Source organism: Hemicordylus capensis, chromosome 2, assembly GCF_027244095.1.
Source record: "Hemicordylus capensis ecotype Gifberg chromosome 2, rHemCap1.1.pri, whole genome shotgun sequence".
NCBI lineage: Eukaryota > Metazoa > Chordata > Lepidosauria > Squamata > Cordylidae > Hemicordylus > Hemicordylus capensis.
Window position 1 is genome coordinate 135295988 of NC_069658.1, and position 22407 is coordinate 135318394.

The window sequence follows — 22407 nt, forward strand, 5'->3', positions numbered from 1 at the left end:
TCATGCAAATGGCCTCTGTGCATGTGTAGAAGTAACACAGATGGCCTCTGTGCATGTGTGGAGGCCAGAACCAGGCCACGCTGTAGTGCCGGGCCCAGTCCAGATAATTTGGAGGAGTCATGTCGCTGCCGCAACCAGGTGCCTTCTCACTGCCCCTATTAAGGTCCCCCCCCCCAAGTAGGCAGAATTCCCCTCTTTGCTTGTAAAGGGGAATCCACACCAGATTCCCCTTTACAAACATGCCACCTTGAACCACCAAACTGGTTCTGAACCAGCTTTTTTGGGGGGGGGGGTGTCTGATTCGGTTTGAACCAGTTGAACCAAGCCAGTTCTATCTGAACCAGGTTTGAATAGAACCGATTCTGCACACCCCTAAGAGCCTTAAAGTGCCTGCATATGATACTTTCATGGCCTGGGTTCCACTGCCTCTGTGGCTGCTCCCACACCAGTCCAAAAGCACGTAAAGCACTACTATTTTATGTGCAATCAACAGCTTTCCTGAAGGACCAGCTGTCACTTGCATAGTGTGGTGCCAGATGGGGAGAAGTCTTTGCACATACTCAGACTCAATAGCCCTATTTATATGTTATGTTCTACACTGGTACTATTTGTGTACAGTGTACCCAGGTACAGATCTGAACTAAGCAAGTAGTTATTCACATACTATATTCCACAAATGTACAATAGTATGCATCCTAAGTATACCATACATTTGAGAAACCTGTATCCAGGTTCACTTTTAAAATGGATGCAGTTATAGTCATTCACATAAAAGATGTATGAGTTCACGGATATCTGAATACAGGTACAACATAATATTTAAATATGGATAATATAGAAAAAACCATGGAGGCAGGAACACCCACATGGGGGAAAGTACAAATAAAGAGAGGGTTAAGATCAAAACCTTCAGAATGAGTTATTTCCTCTATGTTACAATGCTGACAGCTTCAAATACAATGGATAAAGGTAACCCCTAAAAAAAGTGAGGAAAAAGATATTTTTTTAATTAGAAGACAGCAAGACTCTCGGAAGTCAGACAGCAAACCTCTCCTATCTGTATTTTTAGAATCAAAGCCTAAATTGATTTTGCCAAGGCCATACTCAGGTCAGTACTGCAAAAGAATTCTTTTTCTCAAAGAAAATATAATTAAAACTAAGACAAATATTAATTTGAATCCTGAGAATGTGAGGTTATTATGCCAACCTTTTAAGCTCAGGTCTGTCTCAAGGTTTTCTTAGACAAACAGCTTGGTATTTCATTACAAGGAGAACATTCCTCCTGAATCTCTTTGAGAAAGCATGAAGGACCCATGAAGTAGCTAGCTTCGCTGACATGCATTTCTGCCTTTTTTTAGAGGGGGGGGGGAATCCATGTTTAAATGAAATAGTCTAAAAGCTGCTGTTTCCAATCATCAAATTTAGACTGCCCAAATCAGCAGTCTGAATTGGCCTAATATAGATATATTTTGTTTCTGAAAACATGAGAAGATCAGTTCGTTGTTGAATGGCTTGACCTTGCCATAGAAATACAAATATTCTTACTTGTAATCCAAGCAAATGTTTGTCCTGCTTTCCTGCATCAGCTCCTCAGATGTTATTTTGACACCATTTGGGGGGGAAAAACAGGAAAAGGAAAAAGAAAAACACAACACAACCTAACATTTGACTGAGGCCAGTTCAGATGCTGTATTTGGGCAATACACAATTTGTATGGTGGAAGAGTATGAATACAACAACTATTTATATACCGCTTTTCAACAAAAATTCCCAACGCGGTTTACATAGATATAAATAAATAAATAAAATAGCTCCTTGTCCCCAGAGGTCTCACAATCTAATAGAGAAATATAAGATAGACACCAGCAACAGCCACTGGACAGATGCCTTGGATGGATAGGGCCAGCTGCTTTCCCCCGCTAAATAAAGAGAATCGCCACTTTAAAAAGATGCCTCTTTTGCTCAGTTAGCAGGGCAGAGTGAGTGAACATACCACCTGCCTCATACCCACCTCCTACAGTAATATGTGTCGTGGATGTACTATCAATCGATTCCTTCATGATGTGATTGGATCACCATCCTGGTAAGGCCTAAGATTTGTTTTAAACATTCAGCTAGGTGTGGTGCTAGAATCGCTTGCTGGAGGAATGGCAGTGCAGTGTGAACTGAGGCCCTTGCAAGAACACCCAATCAAGTAGAAGCCTAGTACACAGGATTCCTACCACTCCAAAAGTGGGACAGTCACATGGACCCAGGCCTGTGTGTTTGAGGAGATGGACTGGTGCCCCTTGCCACCTAGATCATTTAACTGCTGCCCTCGCCTGAATGTGAGAACCAGGACTAAAATGTCTAGCTCAGGTATTTTGTACCTCAAGAAAACCATGTTGCTGCCTGAAGGTTTCTGTATTGACAAGAAGAATCACATGACAAATGTATGCCTATTTGCATAGTCTCAAACTGTCCTATATAGCAAGGACAGTCACTATTTTCTGGAGTCTGTCTCTGTAAATCACTGTCCCTGGTAGAATCCAGTCTTCATCAGTGTGTAATGGTGGATGGGCATTAATCCACCTTGGGCAGTAATCTTTGGTATAAGAATGGGTGTACCCCTGTCTTCACCTGTAAAATGTTGGAGGTCATGGGCTTGGCTCATCTGCTTTGGTAATCTGGAATGATGTGTTTCACATTGTCATTTGTAGTCAGAACTGTATGCCACACCTCCAGGTTGCTTAGCCACACCCCATATATATCATATACCATGCCTCCCAGGTTATTTGGCCACGCCCCCTACATATGCATAGGCTTGTCCTTATTTTCCTTGGTGAAATGTTGGAAGAGATTATTTGCTCTTCTCCATACTTATTTTTTGTATTGTTACCCACCTGGCTGCAATAAAACTGGTTACATCAAATGCTGCTGATGTATTCTTTCTCCCACATGCTTAACTCTACAATTGGACTCAATGGGATTTAAATTCCTTTGCTTTGTCTGGACCATGGCATTATTTTGTTGTTCTGTTTACTGTTTGCCCACCTTCTAATCCTGAGATAGAAATTCTAGTTATCGTTCATCTGATGCCCCTTTATGGAGAGAGTAAACTACCTCTGCTCTAAAGACACATTAGTTCTTCCATGCTTACCTAGAAATTATTGCTATGCTTCGTAAAAGTGATAATAATAACCAGAGGGTGTCCTTGTGATCAATTTCTCATTTATTCGGGGTTTACATAGGTTGAACTCATTACTTTACCTTCTTGCTTTCATCATTCATTCTGCAAACTGAATCATTTTTATTGTTGCCTTTATTTGTAAGGTGCCTTAAATGCCTTTTCCTCTGGCCCCAGTAAAAGATATGAGTCTATTTTTGTATTAGCAATATTATAATTGCTGCAGATTTTTTCCCATTAATGTGTAGAAGCAAATTCCTAGTAATATCTCCATGTGGCCACTGCAAATGGAATGAATCTGAAATATATTTAAAGGGTTATATTTGTGCCCAAGATAGATGCATTCCTTTTATCTCCTATAAGGTATAAAATGCATCAATAGGTTCAGCCATTGGCTTTTCCCCTCTGTGAGGAAAAAGGCACATTTTTACCATTTCTCTCTGTTACCATAGGGTGAAAAATTGCTTTTTCTTCAGCACAGTTTCCCCAGCTTTCACTGTAAATTAAAGACAGCTTTGTCAGCATAAGCAGAACTTGTTCCTCCCAACAGACGGGAAAGCTGAAGGTCAGGGAATGTGTCTCACTTACGGGAAGGTTTCAAAAGTAGTGTCTAAACTACACCACAGAAAGTTTGTTCAAAGCATACAGAAGCCCATGTTTGTGCCTTCCAAGGCGTTTTTTTTAAACTTGCTCAAAATATCCTGCCTAAATTTCTTATAACGGAGCCCTCCTATGCCCATGAAAAACACTATGCTGTTGGGTTCCATTCAGATAGATCCCAGCGATATAATAGAAATATATTTTGATAGTGATAGTAATGTTATGGAGAAATATGAAACTGTATTAACAATCATTGCTTATAGTGCTGAGGTATAACTGTAGAGGGATAATATCTGGAGTCTGTAATGACACCTATTCAAAGCTATGTGAAATGAATAAGAAAACAATGGTGAACAGTAAACATCTTATCTGAACTGCTGCATGAGTACAAAGTAGCTATGCTGTTGAGAAATGAGAGTTTTCACCATGCTGGAATCATTTAGAAGCCCATCTTCTATACCTTGGGTGTGTCATCTTATCAAACATTTTCCCTTCGCCATTCACTTTAATTATTTAACATATTTTTATACCGCCCCAAACTTATGTCTCTGGGTGGTTTACAACAAAAACAGAAAAGGTAAAACATTAGTTAAAACAGATAAATGACAACAAAGAAATTAAAACACTGGTTAACATAAATGACAGCAAAAAGTTAAAACATTACAATAATTTAAAACCTTAAAACAATATTTTAAAACAAAGTTAAAACTATTAAACCAGTATTTAATTAAAAGCCTGGGTGGACAAATGCGTCTTTACAGATTTTTTAAAAATTGTCAGAGATGGGGAGGCTCTTATTTCAGCAGGGAGCGTGTTCCAAAGCATTGGGGCAGCAACTGAGAAGGCCCGTCCCCGAGTAGCCACCAGACTAGCCGGTGGCAACTGCAGATGGACCTCTCCTGATGATCTCAATAGGCGGTGGGGTTCATTACAAAGAAGATGTTCTCTTAAATACCCAGGGCCCAAGCCATTTAGGGCTTTATAGGTAATAACCAGCACCTTGTATTTTGCCTGGAAACTTATAGGCAGCCAGTGTAGCTCTTTCAGTACAGGAGTAATATGGTCTCTCTAAGATCACCACCCTAACTACATACAAAGGCAGCCCCACATAGAGTGCATTACAGTAATCCAATCTGGACTTTAAAAGCCACTGTCCTGAGGTCGTTTATCTCAAGAAACAGACACAGCTGGCATATCAGCCAAAACTGATAAAAAGCACCTCTGGCCACCACCTCAACCTGGGACACCAGGGAGAGGCTTAGATCCAGGAGCATCCCCAGACTGTGCACCTGTTCCTTCTCGGGAGGTGTGACCCCATCCAGAACAGGCAGATCAAACTCATCTCCCGAGTTTTGACCGAACACAATAACTACCTCCGTCTTATCTGGAATCAGTCTCAGTTTGTTATCCCCCATCCAGCCCATCACTGCCTCCTAGCAGGCATTTAGGGAGGTTATGCCTTCTGCCGATGAAGTTGACATGGAGAAATAGATTTGGGTGTCATCAGCATACTGACAGCACACTGCACCAAATCTCCTAATGATCTCTCCCAGCAGTTTCATGTAAATGTTAAAAAAAAAAAAAATCAGAGACACTATGGATCCCTGAGGGACACCATACAAAAGTTCAGATTTTGAATAACTACAGTCTCTAGGGGACACCATCTGGAACCTGCCCGAAAGGTAGGAGCAGAAGAACCACTGCAAAGCAGTGCCCCCCACTCCCAACCCCCTCAGGCGCTCCAGAAGGATACTATGGTAGATAGTATCGAAAGGCGCCAAGAGGTCCAAAAGGATCAACATAGTCACACTTCCTCTGTCAATTCCCAATTGGAGATCATCCATCAGGCCAGCCAAGGCAGTCTACACCCCATAGCCCACCCACAAGCCAGTCTGAAATGGGTCTAGATAATTGGTTTCCTCCAAGCCTGTCTGCAGCTGGGAAGCCACCACCCTCTCAATTACCTTGCCCAACCACAGAAGGTTGGAGACAGGCCTGTAGTTACTCAGCTCTGAGGCAGGCTTCTTTAGAAGTGGTCTAATAATTGCCTCCTTATGACAAGGAGGCATCCTTCCCTCCCTCAGAGAAGCATATAATCTCTACCAGGCCTCCTACAACAATCTCTCTGCTAGATAGTATGAGCCATGTTGGGCAAGGGTCAAGAGAAAAGGTGGTAGGCCTCACCGCTCCAAGCAGCTTGTCCACATCCTCAGGAGTCACAAACTGGAACTGATCCAACCTAACCACACAAGAGGAGTCGCTGGAAACCTGCACATCAGACACTGAAGTAATTGTGGAGACTGAGTCTAAGTCAGCCCAAATACGAGAGATTTCCCCCACAAAGAATTCATTAAACACATCACAGCAAGGAATTGATGGTTCCAGATTCTGATTCAAAGGAGGAGGGGCACGTACTAGCCCTTTCACAACCCTGAACAACTCCGCCGTGTTGGAAATTCTCTGTGGTGAGAGAATCCTTTCTCATTATAGCAGAGTGCACAGAGGCACAACACAGCAGAAATTTAGTTAGGCGTGCGTGTATGCTGAGAATAAAGTAACTTGGAGCCAATTCATAGTTTCAAATCAATATAAAAGGCATTTATTAAGGAACTCCATTCTAGATAGGAAAGTGAGAAGTTAGGATCTCTAATCTATCTATCTAGCTGGATGCAGATGGATTCTGCATCCTCTCTGCACATATGGTGCAGGGAGAGAGGCTTGCCATGTTGCAAGGTAGAAGGACAGGTAGGGAGAGAGAGAGAGAGAGGAAGGAAGTTGAATCCCTAAGAGTAGCAATCTACATTTCAAAGGGATAGCATCAGAGCAGTGGAGAAGTGATGACCAATGTCTTGACTATCTAGCTCTCTGACTTACTAGTCTGTCCTCCACTGTCTGAGACAAAGAGACAGTGCAAAGTCCTTTAACTTCCAACACGCCGGATGTGAACTTAAGGATGCAATACATGCAGAAAAGAATCTCTTCTTTGCCACACATATTGCCTGAACATAGATCTTCAAATGTACTCTATTTTGCAATCTGTTGGATTAGAGTCGAGTCTTTCTCTACTTGCACTCCTATCTGGCACTCCCCTTGCTGCTCAGCCCCTGTAGTTCTTCTGTATACCAAGGGGCCAGTTTTGAAGCGGGTCAGAGAGGACACTTAGGAGCGATCATGTCTACAGCCCACTGAGTTTGCTGTTCCAGTTCTCCACCAGAGCATCAATAGGATCGCCAGCAGAGCCAACACTAAATCCCTCCAAGGCTTCTTGGAATCCTACTGGATGCAATAACCTTCTCAGGTGGACCATCCTAATAGGCCCTTCAGCCCTGCGAAGGTGGGAAGTAATTATGAGTTCAACCTTAACCAGACGGTGGACTGTCCATGACAATGGGGAAATCTCAGGAGTAGGGGGGGTGTGTGGCTCGGAGTCCCCCCCGGTCTGGCAGGGGGGGGGACTGTGACTTTAAGCGGGGGGTGGTAGTACTTACTCCCCCCGCCGCGCTTCCTCCTCCGGCGCTGTTCCTTTAAAAAATCTTCTTGGGGCGGCAGAGCTCCTCTCTGCCGCCCCTGCCCCCATTGTCATTTGAAAAGCTTTAACAGAGACGAGCGCGCACGCCGTGCAGGGCGCATGCACACCGCTAGCGCTTGTCTCTGTTAAAGCTTTTCAAACGACGACGGGAGCAGGGGCGGCAGAGAGGAGCTCTGTCGCCCCAAGAAGATTTTTAAAAGGAACATCGCTGGAGGGGGAAGCGTGGGGGGGGAGTACTACCACCACCACCCCGCTTAAAGTCACAGTCCCCCGCCCAGCCAGACCGCCGGACCTCCGGACCGGTCCGGCGGTCTGATCTATCATGCCGGACCAAAACCATGCACACTCCTACTCAGGAGTCCCCTCCCATGGAACACCATCCTGATCAGAGTGAAAGACCAAATCAAGCATGTGACCCGCAATATGCGTTGGTCCAGAGACCAGTTGGGATAGGCCCATAGTCATCATGGCCGCTATGAAGGCCTGTGCCGCCCCAGACAAATTGGTCCTGAAATGAACATTGAAGTCCCACAAGCCTGGGGGACTCCAACACCAAGCAAGAGACCAAGTCTGTCAGCTCGGGTAGGGGCTCCTTTGAGCAGTGGGGCAATCGGTACACCAACAAAAGTCCCAGTCTATCCCTGGTCCCCAAACATAGGTACTAGGTTTGTGCGTTGTTTTTTTTTTTCTGTTTTGTTTTTGGCCCAAATCCGGAACACCCCCATTTTGTTCTTTGTTCAAAATCAGCCAATCCGAAACAACCCAATTCTGTTCTTTGTTTGAAATTGAAAAATCCAAATCTGAAATGTGTTGGATTTTAAAAAATGGCCCCATGGCAAAACTAGTAGGTGGGGGTGGTAGTTCCCAATGGGTGGAAGCTATCACCCACATTTCAGAGGAATTGGGCAAAGGGCTGATTTTGGGTGAATTTTTGAAATTTAAGATTTTTCTCATAGGGAATAATGGAGGTTTCAGCAAAAGTATAACTTCATGTCAAGGGGAACGTGGGTGGCCAAGAGCAGAGTAGGGTGGGTGGTAGTACCCAGTGGGGGCAAAGAAGCTGCCAGAATTTTCTCAAAAGAATTGGGCAGAGGGCTGATTTTTAAAGATTTAATGGAGTTTACATGTCTTTAAAGTTCTTCCCCACAGGGAATGATGGAGGTTTCAGCAGCCCCATAACTGCACTTGGGGGGCACCAGGGTTGCCCAGAGCAAGTGGTGGTGTAGAGCACATAGGGTGCCAACTACCCCCATGGTTTGCTAACCCATGGGGTACTGAATTATGTTGTTTCTGAGATGTTTTGAGTGTAGATTCTCTGGTAGCATATGAGAATGGATTCATGGTTTGTCATTGAAAATCTCATATGCTGCCAGAGAATCTACAGGCTGGGCTCAGGCTGGCAACAAGGCAGGCACAGGCAAGGGCATGGCATCTTTCAAGGGGGTGAAAAGAATTCTTCTGGAACAAAAAAGCAATGCAGCAGATAAATCCATTCCCAGACTGGCATGCAATAGCCATAGTAGGCTGGCAGGCTGGGCTCAGGCTGGCAGCAAGGTAGGCAGGCATAGGCAATGGCATGGCATCATCATGGCAACTTGAGGCATGCCATGCCATGCAAACTAGGTTCTCTCTCTCTCTCTCTCTCTCTCTCTCTCTCTTCAATGAGGCAGAATGGCGAATGAGTAACTAACTTATTGAATGAATTGAAAACCCCTCCTTGAACTCCCCCCACCCTTGCCCCTTCTTCCACCCTTCCCCTGACCAATGTGGGCTCAGTAAAGAGTGGCAAGAGGCAAAAGAGCCAATGGGAAACAAGGAGGGAATCGTCAGCAAGTCAGCCCATGCTTTAGGTCACTGATCGGAAGGCGGGAAGGGCAGAAAATTCAAAGAGATGTCAAACACAAAATGGAGACTGACTCAGAGATTGCCACAAAATGGAGGTCTGAAACAACAAAACGCTTTATAGCCAAAACAGGGACGTTTTGTTTTGTGTACAAAACTCTCGTATTTGGAAAATGGGCATTTTGTTTTGACTACAAAACACCCAAAACGGCCTGTTTAGAGTACAAAACATTTTGTACCCAAAACGTTTTGCACATCCCTATTAGGTCCAGCACCTCAACAGGGATCCTGGTAAGGGAGATGTTATTCTTATCGACCACAGCCACTCCACTTCCCCGCCCACTGTCTCTCACCCACTTCTGAACAGAGTACCCTGGAGGAAGAAGCTGGGACCAAACCGGGGCACTGGCCTCCATCAACCAGGTCTTAGTAATACAAACCAGGTCGGCTCCTGAATCCAGAATCAAATCATGAATGGTTTCTGATTTGTTCTGGACCGACCTGGCATTACAAAGGAGCAAGGTGAGGTTCTGAGGTTGGCACTGCTCCCTGCAGCCGGAAGTGGGAACAGCTATTAGATTTCTGATCCGCTGACCTGCCAACGTTATTTCTTTTGTTCCCTACCACCACCGGAACTGTCACCCCATAATCAGTGGATACGGCCCGTTTCCCCATCTCCAGCTAAACCCAGACACATTATGAAAGAATCTCACCCACGTCTCAACTAAAAACACAAGCCAAACTATTATATGCCCCCCGCCCACAGGTGAGTACTTCGGCCAGGAAGCCTGGCCCTCGCCCTTGCTGTCCCCCGAAGTGGCTCCCCCAAAGGGGTGACCCCCTTTGGTGTCACCCCTTCAGAGGCAGGCCCGCTGCCACTAGCAGCACCCTATATAGCCCTGAGGCAGATGGAATCCAGGAAACTGCCAAGTCACCCCCCAGGCCTCAGTCCTGCAAAGCCTCACCTCAGCACAGCAGCCAGTCCTGGGGGGCAGATAACACACAGGGGGGCAGAAGGAGCAGCAAATAGGCAGGCACCCAGTCTCTCACCCTGGTCCACCTAGGAGCAGATGTTGTCCCTCCTCTTCTCTCTCCTGCAGGCGAATTGGGGTTTAACTGGTCCCGGCTCCCTTTTAGTGAAGTCCTCATTTGTGTGTGTATGTATATTTATTTAACATTTATATACCACCCAAACTCATGTCTCTGGGTGGTTTACTATAAAACAACTTTTATAACTGCTTCCCTCATAAATACAAAGTAATATTAGATAGATTTAACAGAGATTTTATTCAGAACAACTCAAGTTTCTCCAACTCCTTTTCGCTCCCTTTTTCTTTCTCACTCCACCCACCACACTCTCTACAGGATTCCCACTGGGACAAACATCCAAACAACAAAACACAAAATATTATTTGATAGACTGCAACAACAGCACAGATTAAAATAAAATTCAAATATTAAAACAATTTAAAATTTTAAAAACTGATAGGTTATCTAAAGTCTAATTAAAAGCCTGGATGAACAAATGAGCCTTAACAGCCTTTTAAAAAGCTGTCAGAGATGGAAAGACTCTTATTGAGGTTTAACAACTAATTTAGATGTATAAGGCTATAGAGCAATCAACCCCTGAACTGTAGGAGGAAAACCAAGTATGAAATGGCACTGCTTAGGGCAAAACATTTGCTGGTATCTTGGCTAAATTGTTTTATGGAAGTCTAATTGAAAATAGGTAGAAAGTAAGTAGAGTAACTCTTGGGCTGTACTATGAAGCAATGTAGTCTGTGTGTGTGTGTGTGTGAGAGAGAGAGAGAGAGAGAGAGAGAGAGAGAATTTATATATTTTTAATTTACAGGATAATGTCAGCATTCACTAGTGCAAGCAGGGAACTATTCAGAACTACGAAGAAGTTAATTGGATTTCAGACATTGTCGATATCACAGTTTTGTGCAATGCCCTTAAATTAACTCCTCATGGTCCTGAAAAATATTTTAACATTGCCTTCTTGTTTTCTTCCATCTGTGCTCTTTCATGATGGCTGCCACCTTGTAACCCAGACTGTATACACAACCTTTAAATGCACTGGAATCTCCTCTGCCTATCCTGGCCACACTCTGTTCCTCTCTTTCTCATCTGCTGTATGGCACACTGGAATTTTGTCTGACACAGCAACTAAATAGACTGTTGACAGTAGGATTCCATGGAAGTTGTCTGTTCTCTTCCGCTAGAAATGTATATACCTGTTGTCCAGGTTAAGAGATGACCCTCTCCATTTTGCATCCCTTACATTTAATGCATGCCAACTGTCTTATGAATATGATGATTGTGTCTGGTAATACATGGATTGCAAATATGATATTTGGTTTGCACTGCAGAGGAAACATTTCTGAGATTATTTGTCCTTTATTCCATGATGGCTTAACTGAGTTAATGTTCTGGCACGCCAACTCACTGAGCTGATCTAGAGTGTTCATTTGATAGCTGATCTGCAGGTTTGTTTCTTATGTTAGCAAGCTGAAATGTATCACACTGACTTCAAATGCTGCCAGTAGCTCATTGTTATTTGGCATCAGACATATTTTTATATAGTCACAATAATTAAACTGGGCCCGGCACCCATATCGAGATTAATGGAGCAAAGCAAATCCAAGGGCGGTGTAACTACCTCTTGCTCAGTGGTCAAGATCTTTCTGCACATGTGGTGATGTTGCACACAATGTCATTGTCTGTGAAACCTCCCAGATCAATTCATTATAGAATGATTTCATGGCTTCTGATAATGTCTTTTGACACCCACATCATGGGGTTTGGATTTATATACTGCCTTCTGTTTAAGAGATGCTGCCTTCTCCAACACAGTCCCGTGGGGAGTGGCCATAGTTCAGTGGTAGGTCACCTGCTTTGCAAGCAGAAGGTGCTTGATTCAGTCTGAAGTTTAAAAGATTGTAAGTAATATTGTTGAGAAAGGCCTCTGCAAGAGAGCTTGGAGAACCATTGCAGGTCAAAGTCAACAATACTGAGTTAGATGGGCCAACAGTCTGAACAGGGCAGCTTTCTATCAGTTGACGTAATTCATTGTTGCTGTATTGTGTTGATATTATACTAATCTTTCCATCTAAGAGATCAAATGACTGAGGGCCATTCTAAGCTATGGACACTACTGGGAATGTTTGGGTATAATGCTGTTTCTATAAATAGGACCTTGCAGGTCAACCCAATCATACAGAAACTTTCCTCACTTGGATCACATGCTCCTGACATGGAGATTATCTGCAAGATTGAGGCACCCCAAAGATTTCTTGCTGGGGGCAGGGCCGGCTTTGTTCAGTGTGCAATGATTGAAGTCAATCATTGTATGGGGCTTGAGCCCTTTAGGGTTTCTATTATTTTTTGAAAGTATAAATAACCTTGGTGTATCCCATTGGGGTATAACTCTATGACCTCATATAGGTTTCGGTATTATAATATTACAAAGCAGCAGAGACTAGCTTTCATTCATGCACAAATATTGCTAGCGGAGGCAACTGATATCAGTCTCTTCAGCTGCAAATGGAACTGTATGTGGATTCATAGCCCCTGCCTTGTAGTCCTCAGGGATTTTCCAGAGAGAACTGCAGTGCAGCGTGTCCGGATATTATTTCCATCCTTTTCATCCACTCCCCCATCCCCAAACAATGAGATGTCAGGCGCCTTGAGAAACTAACTGCTGAAACAGCATTCTGGGAAACAACTGAATCGAACTGCCATGGCTCTGCTAATGAGATTCACAGCCCGCATTCGAGAAGGTCAGCTTATGATAGCAAGCAACAAATAAACATCTAATATCTGAGCCACTTCAAGTGACCCTGTGGCTAGTGGGGGTGGGGGAGTAGAGCAGAGGAACAAATTTTCCACAGAGCTCAGGAATACAGCTTAATTAAACTCCCGCCCTTAGTAGCTCTTTAATAGAAATTTTTTTTCATGTCATCCAAAGTAATTTGTTCAGCAGTAGGGGCCACACTGGAACCAATCCATGAGCTAGGAGTCCATAACTAATTTGCACATGCAATTTAACATAATTTGCCTGTCATTAACATGAGCAAAGTGGCTGCTAACTAAGACTGATAAGTATGTTACACTTGCGCTGAAAACCTAGATCTACATCCTTAAGAGTAAAGGTCATTGTTCAGTGGGACATATGAAAAGGCAATTTTAAATCATGTCGGTCTCTGTATTCCTCCATTCTTTCATACAAATGAGACAATATGTAGACAAAGCAAAGCTTAAAGTATGCCTTGACTCACAACATTAGCTTTTCTCTTTACATTTTTAAGCAACATCTAGCCTGAGGAAAATTCATGTGTAGCCTGAAAACTCATGCTCAGCATTGCAAACATTGGTTGGCCCTAATGGGGATATGATTTTGTTGATTCTGGAGAGTCTCCTATTCTAAGGATATAAGCTAATTTTGGATACCATAAGCTGATCCTGAAAGCTATTTACACAAGAATATTAGAGATTAACAGGCTGATCCTGTATACATTTACTCTGAGTGGGAATTTAGACCTTTTTGTTTTGTTTTGAGGAAATATGATGGGGACTAGGCAAAGGGTGTAGGGACTTGTGAGAGCCACACAGTCAGTTAACTGGTATAGTTTATGCATAATCTTAGAAATAAGTTGGAATGAACACCGATCAGCTGTCTGGGATAGAGAAGGACTAGAAGGAATGAGAACAGTTCCTTCTTTATAGTATATGGCCTCTAGCTAAATCATGGCATCTGTACTGATAGTCATATTATGTTGCTTACAACTCAATCATAGCCATGGCCAGCATTTGCTGATGATGAGGAGTGGGAGTAAGAAGTGATGTAGGGACTCTCCCAGATGGAGTTGCCACACAGAGGTAGGCACTGGAACCTCGGGGACCAGCTGTGGAGCCTTTGATGGCCCAGGACCTCTGACCAGTTCCCGAGTTGGCCGACCCCTGATGCCAGGCCTGATCATAGCCGCACAGGTCTCTTGTATTCATAATTTATTTATTATTTTTATTTTATTATTAAAACTTTTATACCGCCCTTCCAAAAGGCTCAGGGCGGTTTATATTAAAACACCATTAAAATCAGTTAATAATTAAAACAAGAATTATAATAGCATAAAACAATGATTAACAATTAAAAACATCATAAAACAGCAATTAAATAATTAGAACCATTTAAAAACAAGTTTTAAAAAGCTGAGAAAGCATGGTTGAAGAGATGTGTTTTCAGAAGTTTTTTTTAAAACTGCCAGAGGTGGGGTGGCTCGTATCCCAGCAGGGAGTGCATTCCACAAACTCGGGCCAGCAGCTGAGGAGGCCCGTCTCTGTGTAGCCACCAAACGAGTTGGCGGCAACTAGAGACGGACCTCCTCAAATTACCTCAATGGGCAGTGGGGCTCATAGCGAAGATGTTCTCTTAAATATCCAGGGCCTAAGCCATTTAGGGCTTTGTAAGTTATAACTAGCACTTTGTATTTTGCCCGGAAACCTATTGGCAGCCAGTGTAGCTCCATCAACAGAGGAGTAATATGGTCTCTCCGAGATGACCCAGAGACCAACCTGGCTGCCACGTTCTGAACCAAATGAAGTTTCCGGACTACGTACAAAGGCAGCCTCACATAGAGCACATTACAGAAATCCAGTCTGGAGGTTACCAACAAATGTACCACTGTTTTGAGGTCATTGATCTCAAGAAATGGGTGCAGCTGGCGTATCAGCCGAAGCTGATAGAAAGCACCCCTGGCCAACGCCTCAAACTGAGAAACCAAGGAGAGACGTTGATCCAGAAGTACTCCCAGACTGCAAACCTGTTCCTTTTGGGGAAGTGTGACCCCGTCTAGAACAGATAGATCAAAATAGTCTCTAGAGTTCTGACCCCGCACAATAAGTACCTCCGTCTTATCTGGATTCAGCTTCAGTTTATTCTCCCTCATCCAGCCCATTACTGCTTCCAGGCAAGCATTTAGGGAGGATATGCCAACTCCTGAAGAAGTTGACATAGAGTAGAAGATCTGGGTGTCATCAGCATACTGGTAACACCCAGCTCCAAATCCCCTGATGATCTCTAACAGCAGTTTCATGTAGATGTTAAAAAGCATTGGAGACAGTATGGAGCCTTGAAGGACACCATACTTAAGCTCAGATTTCGAAGAGCAACAATCTCCAATTGACACCATCTGGAATCTGTCCGAAAGGTAGGAGCGGAGCCACTGTAAAACAGTGCCTCCCACCCCCAACCCCCTCAGACGTTCCAGAAGGATACTGTGGTCAATAGTATCAAAAGCCGCCGAGAGATCCAAGAGGACCGACAAAGTCACACTTCCTCTGTCAATTCCCAATTGGAGATCATCCATCAGGCTGACCAAGGCAGTCTCCACCCCATAGCCCGCCCAAAAACCAGTTTGAAATGGGTCTAGATGATCAGTTTCCTCCAAGACCGCCTGGAGCTGAGAGGCCACCACCTTCTCAATTACCTTGCCCAGCCACGGGAGATTGGAAACTGGCCTATAATTGCTCAACCCTGAGGGATCTAATGCAGGCTTCTTTAGAAGAGGTCTAATAATTGCCTCCTTAAGACAAGGAGACATCCTGCCCTCCCTCAGAGAAGCATTTATGATCTCCACCAGGCCGCCTACAACAGTCTCCCTGCTAGATAGAACAAGCCATGTTGGACAAGGGTCAAGAGAACAAGTGGTAGGCCTCACCGCTCCAAGCAGCTTGTCCACATCATCAGGAGTCACAAACTGAAACTGATCCAGTTGAATCACATAAGAGGAGTTGTTGGACACCTCCAGTTCAGACATCAAACTAATTGTGGATTTTCCATCTAAGTCGGCCCGAATCTGAGAGATTTTGTCTGCAAAGAATTCATTAAACACATCACAGTGGGTGACTGATGTTTCCAAATTGTGGTTCAAGGGAGAGGGGGCAGATACTAGTCCCCTCACAACCCTGAACAACTCCGCTGGACGTGAACTAGCAGAGGCAATACAGGCAGAAAAGAACCGCTTCTTTGCTGCTCGTATCACCTGAGCATAGATCTTTAAATGTGCTCCTTGTCGTAATCTTTTGGATTCAAGTCGAGTCTTTCTCCACTTGAGCTCCAGTCGCCTACCTTGCCGCTTCATCCCCTGTAGATCTTCCGTATACCAAGGGGTCAATTTTGAAGCAGGTTGGAGGGGACACTTAGGAGCAATCGTGTCTACTGCGCTGGTGAGCAAGTTGTTCCAATTCTCAACTAGGGCATCAACAGGATCACCATCAGAGCCAACATTGAATCCCTCCAAGGCTTCTTGGAATCCTACCAGATCCAGTAACCTCTTCGGGCAGACCATTCTAATAGGCCCCTCGCCCCTGCGGAGGTGGAAAGCGGTTGTAAGTCCAACCTGTGTATAGACCACAGCCACTCCACCTCCCCGCCCACATCCCCTCACCTGCTCCTCTACAGAATATCCTGGAGGAAGAAGCTGGGACCAGACTGGGCCTCTAGCCTCCCCCAACCAAGTCTTGGTAATACACACCAGGTCGGCCCCTTCATCCATGATCAAATCATGGATGAGTTCTAATTTATTTTGGACTGTTCTGGATTTTCAGAGGAGCAAGGTAAGGTTATGTGGGATGTTGGCAGTGCTCCCCAAGGTCAAAGAGCTGGCAGGACAGCTGGAAGGAGAGATAGCTATTAGGTTTCTGACTACCCTTCCCCTGGAACAGCCTGCTCACCTGCCAATGTTACTTCTTCTATCCCACCCCCACCGGAATAGCTGCCCCACATTCAACGAAGGCGCTCCCTGCCTCCCCATCTCCAGACAAACCCACACACATTACAACTTCAACCCAATTTCAGCACAATTTAAAACTGATTAAACAGAAGCCCCACTATTGAATGCCTCCCTCTATACAAATGGTTGGACAAAATGTCCAGCCCTCACCCTAGTTTCCCCCCCAAAGTGGCTCCTCCAAAGCGGCAACCCCCTTCGGTGTCACCCCTTTGGTTGTGACCCCGCCGCCACTGGCAGTCTTCCTATATAGGCTGAGTAGCAAGCTCAGCCGGTGGAACCAGGAAAAACTGCCCATTCACCCTGCCCATTCACGCCCCAGCCCTGCAAAGCCTCTCCACAAGCAGTCCGGGTGGAGGCAGATGGCACCCAGGGGGGCAGAAGAGAAGAGGCAGCCTGGCAGGCACCTCAGCCTCTCATCCTGGGGTAGATGGTATCCTCTTCTCCTCCCCTCCAGCAGGCTTCTTTATAATGTATTTATAATTATAAATACATAATGTTATTTGCATAGCTGTGTGTGAAATCTGTTCTTGAAAATAAGCCTCAGTTTCCTAACTTCAGGCTAAAATCCTATCAGAGGGTTGTCTGATTCATATTTCACTTGCACTTCACTTTTAACTTTATTGCGTTCAGCAACCAATATTAACAACATCCTTCAATTAAAAGATATTAAAGCCTCAGAACAATTATACAGAAATATGTATAGTAAAAGGGCATAAGGAAAATGAGGAACAATTCTTAATTCTTCCGATGACAAATTCTACAAACTGTAGCAGAAAATTGTGTGACTTTAGATTTTATTTTGTTATTCTGTTCAGATTGCAACCAAGCAATATTGAACTCATCTGAATGTCCAGGAAATTTTCCTATTGGAGGCATTATTAGTTCTCTCCATGAATCTCAGTATAATTGACAGTATAGAAACATATGGTCAATAGATTTAACTACATCAGCACCATAGGGGCATTTTCATTTTGCATAGGAATTCTAGCATATCTTCCTTCTAAAACTGCTGAAGGAAGGGCATCAGATCTTGCTCACAAAAGCTCTCCTATGTGATGATTTTACAAGAGATGTGAAGTAAATAGTCAATCTACTCCCCTGGTCCTGGTGCCAACTCTTACAGCTTTCGGGAATCCATGCTATATCACTCTTTCTGTCTATGTCAGTTAGTAATTAATTAACTATTAACTAACTTCTCCATACCTCCATTACCTATATTAACCTGAAATGATAGATCCAAACCAATGGTACTAAATTTCGTATGTATAGTTTGTTTCCATGTCGAATTCAACTCATCTTTTAGAATTAAACAAACCAAACCCACTGGATGTAAGTTCACTTTAAGCCAATAATTACATAAACAGATCCACATTCAAGTCTTGATTTTACACATACCAGTCTCCAACAGTAAAATATACTAGTGGGACCAGGCGCAGAACATCTGCACCTCTAGTTGCACCCAGCTGCTGCTCCCCCTCCCACCAGCATGCCTGACTTTCTCTGCTCCCCCCGTGCTTTTTGGCCACCACCCCCACTTTCTAGCCATCCTGCTGCCACCTCCACTGGCATGCCCGGCTTTCTCTGATCCCCAACCTCAGCCACCTGTTTCTCATGCCCTTCTCACCCCACCTGCACTTTCTGGCCATGCTGCTGCCGCCTCCCACCTCCTGGTCCCAGCTGTCAAGCCAGGACCCATCGCTGCTGCTGCCTCGCGCAATGCTCAGCACCCCCTTTCTGGCCGACCCACCACTGCCACTGCAAATCAAATCTTTATTGTTACGGTCATTCAACCAGCAAACACTGCCACCTCTCACCTCCTCCTCATGGGCGCCAGGCGACGTCCAGCTGCCACCTCCTCCTAACTGCGCTTCTACCCCTGCTTCCATCTCACTCACTGGGCCAATTTGCTTCTCCCCCTGCCTCTCCGTGAGAGTTCCTTGTGAGAGTTCCATGGCTCTTGCAAGATTTCCTCAACACATCCCCCTTCATCCATGTATGGACCATCTTAGTGAATTAATAATATAGATTAGGGTTGTGAGTTTTAGGGTTTTTTTCTATTTTGTTTTTGGCCTGAATCCAAAACACCCTCATTTTGTTCTTTGTTCGAAATCAGCCAATCTGAAACACCCCAATTTTGTTCTTTGTTTGAAAAATCCAAATCTGAAATGTTTTGGATTTTAAAAAAATGGCCCCAGGGCAAAACTAGTGGATGGGGGTAATAGTGCCTGATGAATGGAAGCTACCAACCAAATTTCAGAGGAATTGGGCAAAGGGCTGATTTTGGGTGAATTTTTGAAGTTTAAGATTTTTCCCATAGGGAATAATTGAGGTTTCAGCAAAAGTATAGCTTCATGTCAGGGGAAAGGGTGGCTCAGAGCAGAGTAGGGTGGGTGGTAGTGCCCAGTGGGGGCAAGGAAGCTGCCAGAATTTTCTCAAAGGAATTGGGCAGAGGGCTGATTTTTAAAGATTTAATGGAGTTTACACGTCTTTAAAGTTCTTCCCCACAGGGAATGATGGAGGCTTCAGCAGCCCCATAACTGCACTTGGGGGGCACCAGGGTTGCCCAGAGCAAGTGGTGGCATAGAGCACATAGGGTGCCAACCACCCTCATGGTTTGCTAACCCATGGGATACTGAATTCTGTTGTTTCTGAGGTGTTTTGAGTGTAGATTCTCTGGTAGCATATGAAAGTAGATACATAGTTTGTTGTTGAAAATCTCCTATGCTACCAAATAATCTACACTCAGAATACCTCAGAAACAACAGAACCCAGCACCCCATGGGGTAGCAACCCATGGGGATGGTTGGCACCCTATGTGCACTACCAGGAGATGGAAAGTGGTTATAAGCCTAACCATAACCATATGGTGGTCCATCCATGACAATGGGGAAATCACAGGAGTCCCCACCCACAGAACACCACCCTGATCAGAGTAAAAGCCCAAATCCAGCTTGTGACCCGCAATATGCGTCGGTCCAGAGACCAGTTGGGATAGGCCCACAGTTGTCATGGCCGCTATGAACTCCTGAGGTGCCCCGGACAAATTGGTCCTGAAATGAACATCGAAGTCCCCCAGCACCAAAAGTCTGGGAGACTACAACGTGAGTTCCACTACCAAGTCTGTGAGCTCAGTAAGGGATTCCACTGGGCAGCGGGGCGATCAGTACACCAAGAGATGTCCCAATCTATTCCTGGTCCCCAAACTTAGGTACACACATTCAATATGGTCAGATACCTCAACAGGAACCCTGGTAAGGGAGATATTATCCTGATAGACCACAGCCACTCCACCTGCCCACCCATGTCCCCTCACCTGCTCCTCTACAGAATACTCTGGAGGAAGAAGCTGGGACCAGACTGGGCCACCAGCCTCACCCAACCAATTGTCGGTGATACACACCAGGTCAGCCCCTTCATCCATAATCAAATCTTGGGTTTGAGCTTGGGTTTTTTTTGGACTGTTCTGGCATTGCAGAGGAGCAAGGTAAGGCTATGTGGGTTGTTGGCAGTGCTCCCCGAGATTACAGAGCTGGCAGGACAATCTTGGTAGAGGGATTTCCTGCACACTTAGGTCCTATTCAGACATTATGTTGTACATGCATATAAGCATCTGTACACATGTATATAGTTTTGTGTGCACAATTGTACGTGTGTTCATTTTAAAAGGGAACCTGGGTACAGTCCTCTTCAAATGGAAGGCACAAGACTTTTACCACTATGTGTATACTGAACATAATAAGTGAATAACTGTACATGCTTACAGGTCTGTATGTGCGCACACTGTACACTGATTGTACATGCATTACTCTTTTTGGCATTGATGCTTTGCCTGGGGCCTTTTGCCTGAGTGCATCTTGTGTTGGCAAGCATCTATGTGATCACTGCTCCATGTGTTGTACAAAAATTTCTAGAACCACCAGTGAATTCTGATGAGTCACAATCCCTATTTACATCTTATGTTCAATGCACATACAATCTGTGTACAGTGTACATACATGCAGATGTGTACAGTTTTTAAAATATAATATACAACATATACATCAGTACACTTCCTGTCTGTACCTTGCATTTGAGTGGTCCATACCAAGGTTCACTTTTAAAATGAACGCAGGTACAGTCTTTCACATTGGAACCCATACATGTGTATAGATACGTACACAGTACACACACACACACACACACACACACCCCGTAATTTCTGAATAGGACTCTGGTGTGGTTCAACTGTGGTGCCAGGTAAGCAGAACTCTATTGGCAGAACTTCCTGAAATCAGAGTTTTACCAGATATCAGTAGCACCACTAGGAAGACAGATGGACCATTGGTCCATCTAGCTCAGTACTATCTACACTGGCAGCAGCTCTCCAAGGTTTTAAACAGGAGTCTTTCCCAGTCCTACATGGAGATGTCAGGGCTTGAACAAGGGACCTTCTGCATGCAAGCAGATGCTCTACCACTGAGCTACAGCTCCTTCCTCTATGAGGAAGATCTTACAGCAGACAGTGCTCACATGTAGTCACCCATTTGTTTACAAACTAGGAGAGAACCTGCTTAATTCATGGGGGACAATTCAAGAGGGCAACCAAGATGATCAGTGGCCTGGAGCACCTTTCTTATGAGGCTAGGCTACAGCATCTGGGGCTCTTTATCTTGGAAAAGAGGCAACTAAGGGGATACATGATCGAGGTGTATAAAATTATGCATGGAGTAGAGAGGGTGGACAGAGAGAAATTTTTATCCCTCTCTCACAACACTAGAACCAGGGCTCACCCCATGAAACTGAAGGTAAGGAAATTTAGGTAGGACCAACAGGAGGATGTACTTTTTCACACAGCACATATTTAATCTATGGAATTCTTTGCCATTGGATGTGGTGATGGCCACCAGCTTGGATGGCTTTAAAAGAAGCTTAGACAGATTAATGGTGGACAAGTCTATCAATGGCTACTAGTCTGGTGGCTGTGGGCCATCAGCAGCCTCAGAGGCACAATGCCTCTCAACACTGGTTGCAGGAGAGCAACAGCAAGAGAGAGGGCATGCACATACCTCTTGCCTGTGGGCTCCCCAGAGGCATCTGGTGGGCCACTGTGTGAAACAGGATGCTGGACTAGATGGGCCTTGGGCCTGATCCAGCAGGGCTGTTCTTATGTTCATGCTTGCTACCACAAGACCAGCTCTCCTCACCATTACTCATGACTCAGTGACAGAGCTGAAACATTAACTGTCTCCACTGAAAAGTATTAGGTTTGAGGTGATACCAGTCAAAATGAGAGTTCTGTCTTTGGTATTTGACCTGAGATGGCTATTTCACACAAGCAAATCTTCACCTTACATTGTCAGTATTGAGTGATGCCCGTGAGTGTGTGGACTCATACCAACAAAGGCTTCAAAATAGAAGATTTTCTTCAGATGTTATCTTAAATCAGGTACACTGTCACTCTTGATGACTAAATACAATGAAAAACATTTTAACTGAGA